The sequence below is a fragment of the Balaenoptera musculus genome, chromosome 8 (assembly GCF_009873245.2).
Source record: "Balaenoptera musculus isolate JJ_BM4_2016_0621 chromosome 8, mBalMus1.pri.v3, whole genome shotgun sequence".
In the NCBI taxonomy this organism is placed as follows: Eukaryota; Metazoa; Chordata; class Mammalia; order Artiodactyla; family Balaenopteridae; genus Balaenoptera; species Balaenoptera musculus.
The window spans coordinates 70992097-71011199 of record NC_045792.1 but is presented as its reverse complement, the minus strand read 5'-3'; the positions used below and the strand labels follow the sequence as shown (position 1 = coordinate 71011199).

The window sequence follows — 19103 nt, the reverse complement described above, 5'->3', positions numbered from 1 at the left end:
ATTGCTTTGGCTATTTGTTGTCTTTTGCACTTCCAAACAAATTTTAGAATTGTTTGTTCTATTTCTGTGAAAAATGCCTTTGGAATTTTCATAGGGATAGCATTGAATCTGTAGATTGCTTTGGGTAATATAGGCATTTTAACAATATTTATCCTTCCAATTAATGAGCAAGGAATATCTTTCCACTTATTTGTGTCTTCTTCGTTTTCTTCAGTCAGTGTCTTACAGTTTTCAGTGTACACGTCTTTCACATCCTTGGTTAAATTTATTCCTAGGTATTTTGTTCTTTTTGATGCAATCATAAATGAGATTGTTTTCTTAATTTTGCTTTCTGATAATTTGTTATTAGTGAATTTTTGTCTATTTATTTTGTATCCTGCAACTTTATTGAATTCATTTTATTCTAACAGTTTTTTTTTTGATGGAATCTTTAGGGTTTTCTATATCAAGTCATCTGCAAATAGCTTTACTTTTTTCCTTTGCAATTTGGATGCCTTTTCTTTCTTTTCCTTGCCTAATTGCTCTGGCTAGAACTTCCAATAGTATGTTGAATAAAAGTGGTGAAAGTAGGCATCTTTGTTTTGTTCCTGATCTTAGAGGAACGTTGAGTATGATGTTAGCTGTGGGCTTGTCATATACTGCCTTTATTATATTGAGGTATGTTCCCTCCATACCCACTTTGTTTTTAATCACAAATGGATGTTGAATTTTGTCAAATGCTTTTTCTGTATCTATTGATATGATTATATGGTTTTTATTCTTTATTTTGTTAACATAGTGTATAATGTTGATTCTTGCATCCCTGGAATAAATCCTACTTGATCATGGTGTATGATCCTTTTAATGTATTGTTGAATTTAGTTTGCTAATATTTTGTTGCATATTTTTGAATCTATGTTCATCAGGGATATTGGCTTGTAATTTCTTCTTCTTGTGGTATCCTTGTATGATTTTGATATCAGGGTAATGCTGGCCTTGTAAAATGAGTTTGAAAAGTGTTCCCTCTTTTTCCATTTTTGGAAGCATTTGAGAAGGATTGGGAGTAATTCTTCTTTGAATGTTTGGTAGAATTCACTAGTGAAGGTGTCTGGTGCTGCACTTCTGTTTGTAGAGAGTTTTTAAATTACTGACTCAATCTCCTTACTAGCAATTGGTCTGTTCAGATTTTCTGTTTCTTCATGATTCAATCCTTGAAGGTTGTATGTAGGAATTTATCCATTTCTTCTAGGCTGTCCAATTTGTTGGCATATAATTGTTTGTAGTAGTCTCTTACGATCCTTTGTATTTCTGTGATATCAGATGTTATGTCTTCTCTTTCATTTGTGATTTATTTATCTGAGGCCTCTCTTTTTCTTGGTGAGTCTATCTAAGGGCTTGTCAATTTTGTTTACCTTTTCAAAGAACCAGTTCTTGGTTTCATTGATCTTTTCTTTTGTCTTTTTAGTCTCTATTCCATTCATTTCTGCTCTGATCTTTGTTATTCTCTTCCTTCTGCTGACTTTAGGCTTTGTTCTTCTTTTTCTAGTTCCTTGAGGTGTAAAGTTAGATTGTTTATTTGAGATTTTTCTTCTTTCTTGAGATAGGCATTAATTGCTATGAGCTTCCCTCTTAGAACTCCTTTTTCTGCATACTATAAGTTTTGGTGTGTTGTATTTTCATTTCGTTTGTTTCAAGGTAGATTTTGATTTCACATTTGATTTCTTCATTGACCCATTGGTTGTTCAGTAGCATGTTTAGTCTCCACATATTTATGACTTTTCCAGTTTTCTTCTTGTATTTGATTCTAGTTTCAGACCATTGTGATCAGAAAAGATGTTTGATATGATTTCAGTTTTCTTAAATTTGATAAGACTTGTTTTGTGGCCTGTCATATAATCTGTCTTGGAGAATGTTCCATGTGCACTTGAGAAGAATGTGTGTTCTTTTGGTTTTGGATGGCATGTTCTGTATATATCTGTTAAGTTCATCTGGTCTAATGTGTCATTTAAAGCTTATTGATTTTCTGTATGGATGATCTCTCCATTGATTGTAAATGAGGTATTTAAGTCCCCTACTATTATTGTATTGCTATCTATTTCTCCCTTTAAGTCTGTTAATATTTGCTTTATATATTTAGGTGCTCCTTTGTTGGATGCATATTTACAAATGTTATATCTTCTTGTTGGATTGACCCCTTTATCAATCTGTAATACCCTTATTTGTCTTTTATTACAGTCTTTGTTTTAAAGTCTATTTTGTCTGATATAAGTATAGCTAACCCAGCTTTCTTTTGGTTTCCATTTACATCGAATATCTTTCTCCATCCCTTCACTTTCAGTCTGTGTATAGAGGAATAGAGGAATATGTTTCAAACAAAAGAACAAGATAAAACCTCAGGGGAAAAAAAACCTTAATAAAATTGAAATAAGTAACTTACCTGATAAAGAGTTCAAAGTAATGGTCATAAAGACACTCAGTGAACTTGGGAGAAGAATGATGAACACAGTGAGAACTTCAGCAAAGAGACAGAAAGTATAAGAAAATTTCAAACAGAAATCACAGAACTGAAGAATACAATAAGTGAAATGAAAAATACACTGGAGTAGTTCAGCAGCAAACTAGATGAAGCAGAAGAAAGTTTCAGTAAGCTCAGAGACAGGGCAAAGGAACTCACACAGTAAGAGCAGCAAGAAAAAAAAAAAAAAGAATGAAAAAAAAGTGAAGATACCTCAAGGGATTTATAGGACAACATCAAGAAGACTAATACTCACATTATAGGAGTCCCAGAAGGAAAAGAGAGGTGAAGATATAATGTATTTGAAACATATTCCTCTATTTCCTAATTTTGCTTGACTGTCTTTGTTGTTTTCTGTGCATTAGGTGAAACAGCTACTTCTCCCAGTCTTGAAGGATTGGCCTTGTATAGGAGATGAACCTTATCATTCAACTCTACCCTAGTTCTTGGTTGTCTATCAAACCTTTGTGATTTTCCAAGCAGCCTATTTTATTTTTAATAGTTCCCAGTAGTTGAGGATGTGCCAAGACCAGTCAGTGGCCCAAACAGGAGGATCTCAGTCAGCACCTAGATTCAGGCTGATTGGAAGCTAGACCCTCAGGCAACAGCTTTTAAAGAATACAAATATATACAGTCCTGTGGGACTGCAAACATAAGCCCCACTGGCCCCTAGAGCCAGGCGATCTGGAGGTGTCTCCTGGGAAGCAGCTGCAAAAATTGGCGTTCCAGATGAGTGTACAAGCTTGTTTCTGGGAGATACCAGTGAGCTGTAGTGACACAGAGGGTGAGTGCAAAGATGGTATCCCCTGGCCTACATTCCCTGAGAACACCTCTGTAGCCTCTAGATGTATGCCAAACCTGAAACCTGCTTCTACAGCTGAAGCTCCAGGACTAGCAAGTGGAAAGATTGGGAGTGTGTTTCAGTCTGCTGTCGGTGCAGTGCCCTGGCTGTGGTAGCCTGCCTAGAACTGTCTCTCTCATATAGTCCCGTGGGGCCCAGGAACACAAGCTCACCTGGTCACCAGAGGAAGGTGATTAAAGGGTATCCCTTGGGCGGCAGCTGCAAAAATCAGGGCACCAGACATAAAAACTGGTGTACCAGTTATGTTTAAGAGCTTCCCTCTGAGAGATGCTGACACTGTGGGGTGAGGCAGAGGGGGAGCGCAGATACAGTGCCCATCCTATGAGCTCTCAGGACAATTTTACAGTCAGCCTTGGATGTGTGTTTAATTAGAAGCCTGCCCCTCAGGCTGCAGCTATGATGATAAGCTAATAGGCCTCTTTCCAGAAGGATTGAGCTCCTGGGTCCGTTGCCTCTTGCAGTGCCCTGAGGGTGGTAGCTATTTCAGAACTCTTTCTCCATTGGTCATAGTCTTGTGAGGCCCATGAGCATAAGCTTCACTGGTCATCAGAGCCGGGTGATGTAGAGGTGTCCCCTGGCAGCAGCTGCAAAAATCAGAGCACCAGAGAAGGACATAAGCTCCTTTCTGTAAGATGCTGGTGAGCTGGAGTAAGGCAGAGGGAGAACGTAAAAAATTACATTCTCCAGCAAACTAGTGGTTACCAGTGGGAAGAGGGAAGGAGGGAGGGGAAATACAGGGGTAGAGGATTAAGAGGTGCAAACCATTAGGTATAAATTAAGCTACAGTGATATATTGTACAACAGAGGGAATATCGCCAATATTCTATAATAACTATAAATGGAGTTTAACCTTTAAACATTGTGAATCATTATATTGTATACCCGTAACTTATATAATATTGTACAGCAACTGTACTCAAAAAAAAAAAGAAAAAATATTGCGTTCTTCAGCCTCCATTCCCTGAGAGACCCTCTATTGGCCCCTATAAGGGTGCCAAACCAGAAACCTGCCCCTCAGACCAAAGTTCCTGGACAAGCATATAGGCCTCTTTCTCAGAAAGTCTGGGGGTATGTTTCAGTTTGCTGTCTGTGCAGTGCCCTGGGAGTGGTAGTCTGCCAAGGACTGTCTCTCCAATTGTTAGTCCCATGGGACCCAGGAACACAAGACCCCCAGCCTCCAGAGCCAGGTGATCAGAGGGCTTACCCTGGGTGGCAGCCACAAAAACTGGGTCACCAAACATAAAAACGGAATCTCCAGAGGTGTGTTGAAGCTCCCCTCTCTAAGATACTGGTACTCTGGGGCAAGGCAGAGGGAGAGTGTGAAGATGGCACTCACTGAAAAAAAAAGAAAAAACAAAAGAAAAGGAAAAGAGAAAAAGAAAAAGAAAATTTAGAGAAAAAAAAAAAGGAAAGTACAAAGAAAAAAAAAAAAGATGGCACCTACTGGCTTTAGCAAGGCAGAGAGAGAGCTCCCAGCAGCCTCAGTCCCTGGAGAGTATCCCAGCAGGCCTCTGCCCCTCAGACCAACATTTAAAATTAGGGAATGAGTCTCATTCACATAAAGTGGGCATTTTTCAGATTGCTGCTTCTGCATTGGTCCCTGGGGCAGGTGAGTCTGTGCCCAGGCCCTTTAGGAGACCTTCCTCAATTTACCACAGCCCCATGCAAGCCTTGTTGGTCTTCAAAGCTAGATGTTTTGGGGGCTCGTCTCTCAGGTGCCAGTATTAAAATTTGGGGTGTTTGATGTGGGGCACAAACCCTTTGCTCCTCTGGGAGAAGCTCTGGGTTTTGAGTTCCCTCCTGATTGTGGGTTGCTGTGCCAGGCATGAAAATTATGGCAAGGTTGTGTCTCAGCCTTTTCTACCTGTTTTGATGAATCTTCCCTCTCATTTGCCCAATGTGAAGGGGTTGCTCTGCCAGTATTTAGGTTTTCTTCGGAGGCAATTGTTCCATATATTGCTGTGGATTCAGTGTGTCAATGGGAGGAGTTGAGTTCGGGATCGTGCTACATCGTCATCTTCCTGTTTAACATTTTTACCAAAGAGTTTTAACACTCTGCTTGTTATATTATACTTACTTGCTTTGTATGCCATTTAAAAAAGTAGATAGAGTCCTGGAAAATTTCAGATAGACTTACCATTAGATTATTTCTTCTTCCGAGTTAGTGAGCCTGAATTAGCGAGAATTATAGCACATACATACATATTCTTATCAGGTACATAAAGACCTAATGACTAGTCTCTGAGGAAATGCACCAGTTGCAACCTCTAACCTCCCACCCTGGTGGCTTCATCCCCCTTCTTTACTTTATTGCCTTCTAATATACTATATACTGTACTCATTTGTTTATCTTCTGTGTTCCTCTACTAAATTCTAAGTGCCGTGAGGGCAGGATTTTTTTTTTTTTTTTTTGTACCTTTTAACTTCTCAATGCTTAAATCAGTGCCTGGCACACAGTAACATTTGATAAGTATTTATTGTAGGAGTGAATGAATAGTTCCCAAATTAGTTTGGGATGGAGACCTGGGATCTAATTCTAGTTCCTAATCATCTATATGAGCTTGGGCAAGTCTTTCTTCTTTTTGGGTCTCCTTTTAGCATCTGTAAAATACAATCAGTGGATCTGTAAGGTTCTTTCTAGCTCTAACATTTCATGACTCTGTGCATCCTTAGTTTTTAAATTGCTTAGTAGTAATAGAACAATTTTTTGTTTTATTTTCAAGTAAAATTTTATACAGAATCTCAAAACCTAAAACAGATAAAAATGGAACTATTCTGAATGAATTGGGCATAGGGGTAGGAATGTGGGGAGCAGGAGAGAGAGGCCTTACAACTTGGCTGCCTGCTAGCAGGCCTGCTCTTCATGGGAGCTCCAGAGGTGTGTCTAAGAAACACAAGGTCTCTCTAGGACACAGTTTGAAAACACTTTCTCTAGATTAATGAGAAATGGGAAGTAGTCATACATCTGAGTAAAATTCTGTTTGTGCTCAGATATGGATTTGAAGATGTTGAATAAATGAAAAAAGGTGTGGTTTAGATAGTGGAATTGTAGATGGAGTTTTCTTTCTGCAAATAATTTTATATATTGTTATATAAAAATAAAATTAGGATAAATTTTTTTGGTTCTGTGATTTTATTAGAAACTCATTTGCTTGAGGTTACTTAATACATCTTGGTCTCTAGTTCCTTTTTCTTCCGGGGCTACAAATCTCATGTAGCCTGAGGCCTAGATATCTGTTTGTTTTGGAATTGCCAGAGGATTAAGCGTCTTTATGAAGTTTTTACATTAAGATTCCCCTACCACTAGTCCCATCAAGAGGAAGTGGACCATTTTTATAGTTAATAGTAGAGCTAATGTCTAAGCCATGCATCTTACCTGGAGGAGAGCTATCAGACATATGGGTTTAACAGGACAAGGAACAGGCAGTTTCTTGTCTCCGTAACTGGATTGAACTCTGCCTGGGCACCAGCTGGGAGGCAACTAAGCTAATATTTATCTAGCTCTGTGATCTGAATTGTTTGAAGGATGGTTTGGCTTGTTTGAATTTGAGTATCCACTAATAATTAAGAGAGGTTGAAAGCTTTTGTTTTGCTGAGTACATATTTACCATGTATTATATTACCTTTTATTAATATGGCAGCTCAAGAAACATTCAGAGTAAATTGTCTATGGACTCATTGGTTGGTATTCCTTCCTGGATAATAACAGTGATAAAAATACCCAGATAATACCTTTCATTCAAGGATCTCAACACTTTTTAAAAATCCTAGTGTATTTCATTATTCAATTTATTCTAAAAATCACTTGAGTCTTGTTAATTCTGTGAGCATTTTGAAACTGTATGTATAAGCATAGAGGTACCAACTTTAGTAGAAACTTTCTTGTAGCTGTCATCATAGGAAAAGCAGAGCCTCTTATTGATTGCCCCAACTGAATGGTCCCATCTGTTACTATGGTAACTCTAACATCATATTTGGGATTATTCAAACTCAATTTTTCCAAAGACACTTATTTTGATGATCCAAAATCTGAGTAACTAACAACACTGAAAACCATTTTCCAGTTTTCCTACCTGCCTATCTTGATATCTGTGATCGTTAAAGCAGCATATTTTTCTTTGTCTAATTTTAAAATCTTTTCAAAGTAGTTTATTCTTCAGTGGATGGTTTGTTTGCTTGTTTGGTTTGAATTTAGGGGAATCTAGGTACTATCTCACTATAACAACTCCTTGTTTTCTCAGCTGCTTATCACAAAAATTTGGTGAATTTTGGCAAAGATTATTGTTTCATTTAATATACGAGGAAGCTGAAGCCCAGAGAGATGAAGTGGCTTTCCCTGGGTGACAGCCAGTAGAAGCGAGCAAATACCAGAACCCAGGTCTCTTGATTCCCAGTTTAGCGCTTTTTCTGATAGAGGTCCAACTCAATGCACATCATTTTTGTTCCTCAGTCTGCCATTTGGATGTCACAAAATGACATTAATCAATCAATACAGATTAAAATGAGAGAAAATCAATGGGAACCAGTAGTGAATTGGAACATCATTAAATTTACAACCCTCCAAGCCCAGAGAGTTGTTTAAGCTTCCATTTAAAATGAAAGATGTTAGAAATAAACTATCTTTAGATGGATTTATGATTAACCATGTATATCTTTTCCTTTGTGACCTGTAGAAGCTCAGATCATTTCTACAGGAAATTTGCTGTTACAGTACAGCTGACTTTTCATTATTATTGTCTTCCTCAGTATTTAACATTTTGTGGTGTGCTAGAGGAAAATCAGGAAAATCAAATGTACTATCTTAAAATTTAGTTGCAGTAAAATATTAATGTATAACTCAGTATAGCCTTTATCATCATGGGCACTTTTTATTACATTGTTGCTCCACATTTTAAAATATTATGATACTCTTTAATTAAGAGTTAATTCACGGACTGAATTAACATGCATAAAAGCAATCCATTGCTAATAATGCTCTCCCTTCCCCCAGTGACCCAACTGCAAGTTGCTCTGCATCACCATTCCCACCACAAAGCAATAAAAACAAGAAAAGACAAATCAAAATAAAAGCTTTTGAACCGCAACTAAACTGCTGGGTTTATTTCACCACCTGGTGGCAGAGACCAAGAACATTTCTCCAAAGAAGACATACAGATGGCCAAAAGACACATGAAAAGATGCTTAATATAGCTAATTATTAGAGAAATGCAAATCAAAAGTACAGTGAGGTATCACCTCACACCAGTCAGAATGGCCATCATCAAAAAGTCTACAAATAATAAATGCTGGAGAGGGTGTGGAGAAAAAGGAACTGTCTTACATTGTTGGTGGGAATGTAAATTGGTACAACCACTATGGAGAACAGTATGGAGGTTCCTTAAAAAACTAAAAATATGGCTTACCATATGATCCTACAATCCCACTTCTGGGCATATATCCAGAGAAAACCATAATTCAAAAAGATACATGCACCCCAATGTTCATTGCAGCACTATTTACAATAGCCAAGACATGCAAGCAACCTAAGTGTCCATCAGCAGATGAATGGATGAAGAAGATGTGGTATATTTATACAATAGATTATTGCTCAACCATAAAGAAGAATGAAATAATGCTGTTTGCAGCGACATGGATGGACCTAGAGATTACCGTACTAAGTGAAGTAAGGCAGACAAAGACAAATTATTATATGATATTGCTTATATGTGGAATCTAAAAAAATGATACAAATGAACTTATACACAAAACAGAAATAGGCCCACAAACAGAGAAAACAAACTTATGGTTACCAAAGGGGAAGTGGGGGGGGAAGGGACACATTACGAGTTTGGGATTAACATATACACACTGCTGTATATAAAATAGATAACCAACATGGACCTAGCACAGGGAACTCTATTCAATATTTTGTAATAACCTATAAGGGAAAAGAATCTGAAAAAAATAGATATATATGTCTGTATAGCTGAACCACTTTGCTATACACCCAAAACCAACACAACATTGTATATCAACTATACTCCAATTAAAAAATATATATTTCAACATTCTTTCATTACCTCTTTTCTCCTTCTTGGGCTGGTCCTAGCCCCCTCTTTTGTTTGTTATTCAGAGCTCAGCAAATCCTACCTTAAACAATTTCCCTCTCATATGTACTCACATATTTCTTTCTCCCTCTTTTAATTCCCCCTTCATTTTTTAAATTTAGTGATGTCACAACATTCATTGCTCCTTCCTTTTTTACTTTTCTTTTTTTTAAATTTTTATTTATTTATTTATTTATTTTTGGCTGTGTTGGGTCTTCGTTTCTGTGCGAGGGCTTTCTCTAGTTGCGGCAAACGGGGGCCACTCTTCTTCGCGGTGCGCGGGCCTCTCACGTTGCGGAGCATAGGCTCCAGACGCACAGGCTCAGTAGTTGTGGCTCATGGGCCCAGTTCTTCCGCGGCATGTGGGATCTTCCCAGACCAGGGCTCGAACCCATGTCCCCTGCATTGGCAGGCGGACTCCCAACCACTGCACCACCAGGGAAGCCCCCTTTTTTACTTTTCATCATCCTATTTATGAGTCCAAAAAAAAAAAAAAAAAGTGACCTTATTTGTGGTTGCTGAGAGCCCTGCTAGTGAATGTGTGGGAACACCCTCTAAAGTGACGAGTTCTCAGCTGAAGGGACAGAAAAGGCTTGTATTTGAAATGAAGTACCACACAGGAAAAGGCCTGGGGCCTTATGCCTCAGAGGCTCCTGAATATGCGAAGACATTCCCTTCTGCATCATAACCAGCATTTCTGTCTTCCTTCCTCTTCTAATAAACATGCTTTTTCCAAAATACGAACCCTTAAGATAATTTTAAAAACCTATTTCTTACTTGGTTTCCTTGTTTTTCTCTTAGGTTTAATGGACAACTTAGTTTTCTACCATTTTTTTTACTGCAAATATTCAGCGTTTGGGATGCTCTAAAGCAGTGATTCTCAAACTTAAGCATGCATCGGAGTCACCTGGAGGACTTGTTAAAACAGACAGCAAGGCCCAACCCAAGAGTTTCTGATGGAGTAGGTCTGGGATGGAGCCTGAGAATTTGATTTCTAACAAGTCCTCAGGTGGTATTGATGCTGATGGCCTGGGACCACACTGAAAACTCACTGCCCCAGTGTTATGTGGCCTCTCTGGTGTGGATATCGGGCAGTGTTTTGCAATCCATTCTTTGGCCTGAGTGCCTGCAGAGACCATTTTCCTGCATATAGACCTGGTTCCCGTCTGCCACTTTTTCTTCCACAGCTGGGACCACTTAACCTGTAGCCTCAGACTTTGTTTAAGGACAGAATTTGTGTTCTACCACTGTTTCTCCAGCCCTAAGAAGAATGGCTAGTATATATTAAAAGGTACTTAGTTGGGTGTGTGTTTGGGGGTGAGGGTGGATATTGTTGCAAGGCAGCAGGCCTGGGGTATTGAGCAACATTTATAGTATTGTTTCCATAAGAGAAAGGCTCTGGGTTATCAATGGATTACATTATGCTGTGTAGCATTACTTGTTTTGAAGTAGGCATTATATATTTGCCCCCATGTCTCTTCTGATAGTAGTCTGATTTCCAGTGCAGGTCAACAATTCATTAAAGGTATTGCTTTTGTGATGGAAACGAAGTAAGGAGAAGATTGTTTTCTGGGTTTTATTTAGCAATTTTATTGATTAGTCTTTATAATACTCTAGTTAGTCTTTAAAAAAAAAGACTTGAAATACCCAAGCAAGTGGCAAATGGTAGCTGTTATGGGGAGTGTCTGTGATGATACTGTTTAGTAAATTGCAAGCGCAGAAGGAACAGGTGCAGGGCTGAATTGGGAGACTAAGCTCAGGAAATACAATATCAGCTTTTCCTTCTGACCATTTCATCTGCTGTGCAATTGAAGGTGCAGCAGAACGTCAGGTCAGTGGTGTGAGCGATTGAGGAGCCTCCCTCTGCCCACTGGTCACAGACGGTAGACATGCATCTGGAATCTCAGCTCTTTAGTGCCGAAAGGGCCCTTAGAAATCATCCTAGTCCAGTCCCGTCCATTTACAGATGGTGAAATGAGGCCTAGATAAGGGAAAGACTTGCCCCAAAGCACACATCTGGTAGATGGCAGAGTCTGGACTTGAATCCTGCCCAGAGTCTAGGCCTACTAGCGCTCCTCCCATTGCACTGCACTGCTTTCCCCTCACTGGTCTTACAAAGTAACTGTAGCCCATTGTAGACTTTTGGGTTCCCTCCAGTTACCTACCGACAGGTTTGGGGAAGAGAGTTATGTGTGCTTTTTTCCGAATGCTTCAAAGGCCATTTTCTGGCCTCATGAGCTCAGTCTCTGCTACCTTCTCCCAAAGCCACAGCCATTTGATCTCCAATTGCAGGCTTGGTCCTGGGCCCAATGTTGTACCTTGATCAGGTAGATTTAAGAAGCTCAAGTTCACAGCCTGGGAGTCAGTAAGATGTCATCTGGGCTGCTGCTACCCCTGTCCTGACTTGCCCAGTTCCAATCTTGTCACTCTGTGCCTGATTCCTGTCTTGATAAGTTGATAAGTTCCTGTAGGACTGGGGCCCTGCCTTGCTGTTATGAATTCTTTTTTCACTACAGAGGAGTTGAGGTGGGGGTGGGGGTAGGGAAGTATTATTTGTTAAGCATCTATTTTGTGCCAGTGACTTTACTCACATATTATTTAATCTTAACCGCATCTTCATGAAGTTTTATTTCATTTTATAGGTGAGGAAACTGAGGTGCAGAGAGATCATGGGACTCGCTTAGGGTGACACAGCTAATGGGTGCTGGAACTGGGGTTCAGGTTTGAGTCTTTTGAGCTCCAAATCGCATACTTTTCCCAATATACCTGTCAGGGCCAATGGTTCACCCATAACTCCCAGTTCATTTATTTGTTCAGGGGATATTTATGGAGTTCTGTTGTATTTCAGCCCCTATGCTAGTCACTAGAGAGGCAATCCCTGCCCACGTGGAGCTTACCATTTATTGGGGAAGACCAAGTAATGATGAGTAGATAGCATGTTAGAAAGGAGATGCTATGACATGCCTAATCTAGTCCTGGGTGGGGTGAGGGTACAAATCAAGCAAGACCTCCTGGAGGAGAAACGTTTAAGCTGAGGCCTGTGCTGAAGCATGAAAGGACCTTGCACAACGACCTGAAGGAAAGCTAGTGAGGCAGGAACATAGTGAGCAGTTGTGGACTGATATTCTGCTACTTACTAGAAATCCGCTTATGGGGACTTCCCTGGTGGCGCAGTGGTTAAGAATCCGCCTGCCAGTGCAGGGGACACGGGTTCGAGCCCTGGTCCGGGAAGATCCCACGTGCCGCGGAGCAACTGAGCCCTTGCGCCACAACTGCTGAGCCTGCCCTCTAGAGTCTGCGAGCCACAACTACTGAGGCCACGTGCCACAACTGCTGAAGCCCGAGCACCTAGAGCCCGTGCTTTGCAACAAGAGAAGCTACTGTAATGAGAAGCCCGCGCACCACAACGAAGAGTAGCCCCCGCTTACAGTGACTAGAGAAAGCCTGTGCGCCACAACGAAGACCCAACGCAGCCAAAAATAAATAAATAAACAAATAAATAAATAAATTTATTAAAAAAAAAGAAATCCGCTTATGCTGCCTGCCTGCCTAGCACAGTGCCTAGCATATAATGGGTGCCCAGTGAATGCTTGCTGAGTGAACGCATGATGGATGAAACAATAAATGAATGGCAGTTCTGAAAGCTCATTTTGTTTCTTATATGATAAGTTACCTTGGTGGAATGATTCCTCCAACTCCTCTTTCTGTTGTTTTGGGTTTCCTCGCTGTATTTTGAATGTCCTCACACGTGTTCTGCCTTTCTCTCACAGCCATGGGGTGTCTTCCTGCCTCAAAGAGAGCAAAAGCTGAGCTGCCCTATTATCCTCTTAGTGGCTGCCTTGAGCATGAAGTTTGAAATAGCGTCAGTGATTTGATTTTTTCCTCTGGGGATCTGGCAATTGAAAATAAATGTAGAAGGAGCCCCAAAGGAGGTTTTTCTTGGGGGCATGAGAGATGACAGCACCAGTTATTGGTGCACTTTGACAATGCAGAGTTATATAAGTGGATGAAAAATAGAGGCTATTCCACCAAAGTCAGCTTGCCTTACTTAAGTGCTTTTATATTCACAAAAGTGGGTGGCCCAGAGTGGTTCTGTAACTCTATTTGCAAATTCCTAGTTCATGGCACAGAGAAATAGAAATCTGTAGATTGAGGTTCAACAAATGTTAATTTAAACAATGAATGTGTGCTGGGTACTTTCACATTGCATTTAATATCTAAAATATAAACAGTATCCTGTTTCTAAAGAATAAATTTTCAACTTAACAATTCTGGCAGGAGTAGCACAACATTGCAGAACCTGAAATAGGTGAGAATAGCCTACTTGTTAGTATACCTTGGTCCAGAAAAAATTCCAAGCCAATTTGAATGCCAGTTTTTTCCAGATTTAACCTCCTGGGTCTTCTCTTTCTGTTCTAGCTTCTGGGCTGAGGAGTAGGCCTAACTCAGTGAATTTGAAGGGCAGTCTTGACTGACAATGACAAAAATGAGGAAATGATCTTTGGTGCTTGTTTGTTTGTTTTTCACTGGTTGGGCCATTCATTCATTCACTCATAAAACATTTGCTGAATGACTCCTATGTCTAGACCACCATAGATATAGAGACAAGTTTTACAGTCCTGTCCTCACAAAGCTTGCAGTGCCTGGGTAAGATAGATAGGAGTATGCCATACAAGATGAGGGGGGAGTGTTGGGGTGGCATTTAATGCAACATTGATAGTCAGAGAAGGCATCCTAGGAGAAGGTGACTCCTAGAGGTCCACCAGGGGTCTGCTCTCAGTGATGATTCACTAAGTGAGGACGGGGCTGGCCAGAGTCCATTCAGTAAGTACTCAGAGTAATCTTGTCCACGTTCCCCACCACAGTAAGAGTAGGATTATTTAAAAAGGATAATCAGGAGGTAATCAGGAGTCGTATTGCCTTGCTCCTTTAGGTTCTGTGTGGGGTTTGGAGGTCTTGGAGATTGATTTTTGGAGGCAGAGTATAACTGTAGCTAATGGCTTATGGAGAATTTTATAGTCAGATCTCCACTTGAGATTTCTGTCAGAGTTGGGGAAATCAGATGGTCAGAAATCCTCCCGGACAATGTATGTAGTTATTGTGTGATCCTGAAACCATAAGGTGGAAGAGGGCCCTTTGGCAGGTGCAATGAGGGGTTTTGGAGCTGGGCTCTGAGGGTTATGTTATTTTTTCCGTGTACTTAGGATGAAAAATGGGCACTGTGACATTGAGAGTGCCTCAAGAAAGGAGTCCCTTTCTAACTTGCTGATGACCTGCACAGTCATCAAGTCTGAGCCTCCCCTCCCCTCCCCTCCCCTCCCATCCTTCCTCCTCCTGTCCCCTCCATTGCTAGGGAAACAGGCAATTGAGATATAGCCTTTGCATAGTGGGTGATGTAGCTCTGCAAACAGAGATGAATAATTCTACAGCGTGGAGTAGAATCACATGTCAGAGGAGCAAGAATTGGGGATGGACAGGGAGGCTGCCTCCCAGGGACACATAGAACTTAGGGCTTAGGATGTTTTCTCTGCTTGTCTCAAAGCCTTGTTGGCTGAATGAGACTTTCTCAGCTGGATGGTCACCAAGCCTGAAGCTGGTCTTCTGCCTGGATCTGGAAGCAAGAACAAGGTTTGTTTAGTCTATGCTGCTTCCAGTTTGTGCTTCTCTCCTCTTCTCTTTCTGCCCCATGGGACTGACTCCATGTGGGTCTATGACCCGAAAGGTTGTGGCCGTCTCCCACCTCTGTCCTGCTTGTAGGCTCGGGCAGTGTTCCTTTGAGTATGGTCTTACCTGTGGAATTCCAACTGAGACTAAAGTCTGCCGGTAGGTGAGGACAAGTCAGGAGACAGTTGGGGCTGGGAGGAGTGCTGTGGTTTCAGAGGTGACCTCTTTGCTGATTTTAGAGCTCTGTTCAGTGCTTGCTGGCCACCTGCCAGTACAGAAGGAACTCTGGATTCACTAAAGCTTGGTTCATGGTTAGACTTCTGTGCATAATTAGTATTTTTAAGTCATTTTATCTAAAGACTTCAAATTTAGAGACTCTAAGTACTTGAGAGATATTTTATGGATCACAGCTGAGTGTAAAAGGATCTTGCAGCATCTCTCCCCAGCCCTCACTCCTGGCCAGCTGCTTCTAATCACATTCAGCAAAGTCCTGTGACAGACTCATTCTTCTTCCAGCTTCTTGCAGATGTCATGCTCCAGGTCAGCCTGGGTCTTTCTGAGGAGCTGTAGAACAGTGTTTCTCAAACTGCAGTGTGCATGCACATCACTTAGGGATCTTGTTTAAATGCAGATTCTGATTCTGTAGGTCTGCTCTGCAGCTCTAACAAGCTCCCAGGTGATGCTGATGCTGTGGTCTGAGAACTACCCTTTACTCAAAGGAAATTGCTGAAAGTCAGGCATATAAGTGGAGGATATAGAGGCCCAGATAAGGAGAGTGGCTTGCCTGAGGTCACACAGCAAATTAGTAGCAGAGACCAGGGCTAAATCTGGTCATCACTTTCCCTTTGTATTGTATATACTTTTTTATCTGCTGACTTGGAAAGAACTAGAAATAAAGAATTAAAGAAGTAGAAATAATGTTTCCTGTTTGCATTATCAGGTTTAGAGCAACCTCATAGAGCCAAAATCTAATGTTATAGTCTAGACCCACCTGGCTTTCTTCTTTCTCAGTGAAAGAAGGAATTGGTGAGACATTTTCTGTGTTAACCTCAGGATTTTAAACAGAGCCTCCCTCACACCACTCTTGGTGTCAGCAGTGCTTGTTGAACAGAACTTGAGTCCCTTCCACACAGGAGCCAGAAGGTGCCAGATGGCCCAAACTGAGTGTTTAGACTGAGCTAACTCTCAGATTCCAGGAGCAAAAGGGTGGTATAGGACACTGAGCCAGCCATCAGGCTTCAGAACTTGCTTAGCACTTTGGCTTGTAGGAACCAGTGGCAAAGGAGACATACTGAGAATGGGGTAGGTAGGTTTGACCCAGAGACGCCACCAGGGGTCTGGGGCTGTGGGAAGAGCATGGCAGCCAGAGAACATGGCAATAACAGCCACACTTCTGTCCATCAAGAAGGTCCTGGGAGGGAGTGGGGAGGGGACATAAGGCGCAGGCAGTTTGCAGTCATCTAGGCAAGTGGGCAAACTTTTCATTCAATATTTATTGCATGCCTACAACATGCCAGATGCTGAGCTGTGCACTGGTGGATGTGGAGATGAACTCCTAGGAGCTCTGGTTTCAGGAGGCTCCCAGGTAGATTCTGGATCACAACAATCTCTTGGAGTAATAGCAAGGTGGAATGGTTTACTAGGTGGGGATTCAGATAAAGGAAACAATTCAGGGTCATACTTGCTGGACCTCTAGCACAAAGCAGGGAGGGCATGATTTCTGGAAAAATGCCCAGTGCTGAAAACCAAGGAAAAGGTCGGAACAGGAATGGCAGCACCCTGAGCTTGCTTCTGATCTGCTAACCTCAGATGCTTAAAACCTTTCCTAACTGAGGACAGGACTGACTGCTCAGGGTTGGGCTGGGACTGAGCCTGCAGGTAAAGTCACCTGGTGAGGACACGGAGCCAGGCACTCTGAGACCAGAAGGACATAACCATGCAGGCTTACCGTCTGTTTACTTGCTCACCCTTCCTACCTTTGGCTACTTTGGTTGTAAGAATCATTCTGTGCTTATGGAGAGTAAGGTGCTGGAAGCTTCTCATGATCAGGCCCTCTGGGGTAACAGAGGTGCCAGGAGGCCCCCATCCCCATCATCACTTACACTAACATCTCCTAGGGTTGAGATGGCATTAGGTGTCTCCTGATGGAGGCAAGTGACTAATGCTTCACTGGGGAAAAAACTGGATGAACGGGTACATGGCTTGAGGCCACAGACCAGGCTGCATTTGAAATTGACATCCAGTGACTAAGCTGGAAGATGTGCAGTGTTGGTAGTGGTGGTGACAGTCTAGGGGGAGCAATGCATGGCATCTGCTAGGCCCTCAGTAAATACGTGTTGACTGAGTAGGTATTGACAAAGTGCTTTACAGTATGCAAGACACTTCCAAGTACATTCTTCCCCCAGACTCTGTGAGATAGGCAGAGCATTATACTATACCATTTGATACTGAGGAAGCCGAGGCTCATGGTGTTACGTATTTTGCCCAAGATCGCACAGCTGGTAAATGGCCAAGCTGACACTAGAACTCAGCTCTTCTGACTCTCTTTCTAATGTTTTGTCTTTGAAGACACGTCTGAAAATGCACACAGGTACTGCCAGGGGTCTGGCTGTTGCACATTTGATATTTGGTACTTATTAAAAAGATATCATTTTTTAATGCAAAACATTTTTATTAAAAGGAAATGTGCCTCTCTGTGTGCATTTTTACCAAATTGAGCCCTTGGGTGTCTTTATTTTTAATAAGGAAGAAACACTTGGGTCTGGAACAGCTGAACCAAGCACCATTGCTGCCTACTCATTAGCTCTGTCTAATTAGATTGAAACCAAGGATGGAAGTGGCACAGGCAACCATTTTGTTGTGGCAGGAATGGTCATGTATGGCCTTGAGCCCTCCCTCCCATCCTCTCCCCTCCAGAAGGCCGTTAGGATGTAGCTCCTTTCACAGGACGATAGTATACTTCCGTCACAGAGAGAGAGAGAGATTGAGAGAGAGACAGACAGACAGACTGATTTCTGGAACCCTAGAGATTTGGTGAGTCATTGCATTGAATCTTTCTGTTGGCATCCGGACATGTAGGACAAAGAGGCTATTGTTTTTTCTTTAAGAGCAAACTAGATACAAGCCATTTCTCTGAAGTACTTGGAGGACCTTGGGTTCCTGTAAATAGCTTTTTAAAAAAAAAAGTACACCTGAAAGGTTTTGTCCCTGAAACTTGGGCCCCAAGTTTGCATGTGAGTAGAAAAGTGCTGGCCCTGATCCCAGGCCTGTTGTAGGTGGTTTTGTCCAGTCCTCAGTGGTGACTCTGACCTCTGGGCCTGCTTACTTGAGTCAAAGCTTTCAGCTGGAATTTTCCATATTCATGCTCCTCTGTTGTTGCACAAACATAAGGCAGCAAATGAGGAGAGAAGGTGATTGATCGAACTCCTGGGCCCACACGTTATATGAAGGAGCCTTGGGGACTGCCAAGGGCCAGTTGCGGTTTTTCTGAGACTAGTTTCTACCTAGCTCCTTGAGCTGGCTTGCTTCATTTCCCCCTCCCTTTACCCGCATCTGTTCCCTTGCCCCCAACCCATATCAGCCCCCCCACCACTGCCCTGTGTTCACCCCCAGTCTTGCCCCCTTTTCCCACCTTCCACACAGGAAGTGCCTGTGCCCTTCCTTCCCTGCTCAGAACACCACAGTGGCTCTTCGCTGTCTCCGGGGAGAAGTCTGTTCTCCTTGGCAGAGCATGCAGGGAATTGTTGGCTCTTCCTGAGCTCTTCAACCTGTGTGTTACCACTGCTTCTTCGCACAGGCCCTGCTTGTAGCCAGACTTGTAGCAGTTCCTGGACACACCAGATTCTCTCTCCTGCCTCTGTGCCTTTGCACCTGCCAGTCCTTTCACCAGATTTTAGTTCTTTGGCTTTTATTTTTTTAATTAATTTATTTAATTTTATTTATTTTTGGCTGCGTTGGGTCTTTGTTGCTGCACGCAGGCTTTCTCTAGTTGAGGTGA

The 19103-nt window shown here is 41.7% G+C and overlaps 1 protein-coding gene across 2 annotated transcripts in view; it reads left to right on the top strand.

Moving 5' to 3' along the window:
• The window catches only part of SERGEF (secretion regulating guanine nucleotide exchange factor), a 227518-nt gene that overhangs the window by 73650 nt on the left and 134765 nt on the right, over positions 1–19103 (top strand). The window lies entirely within an intron of this gene.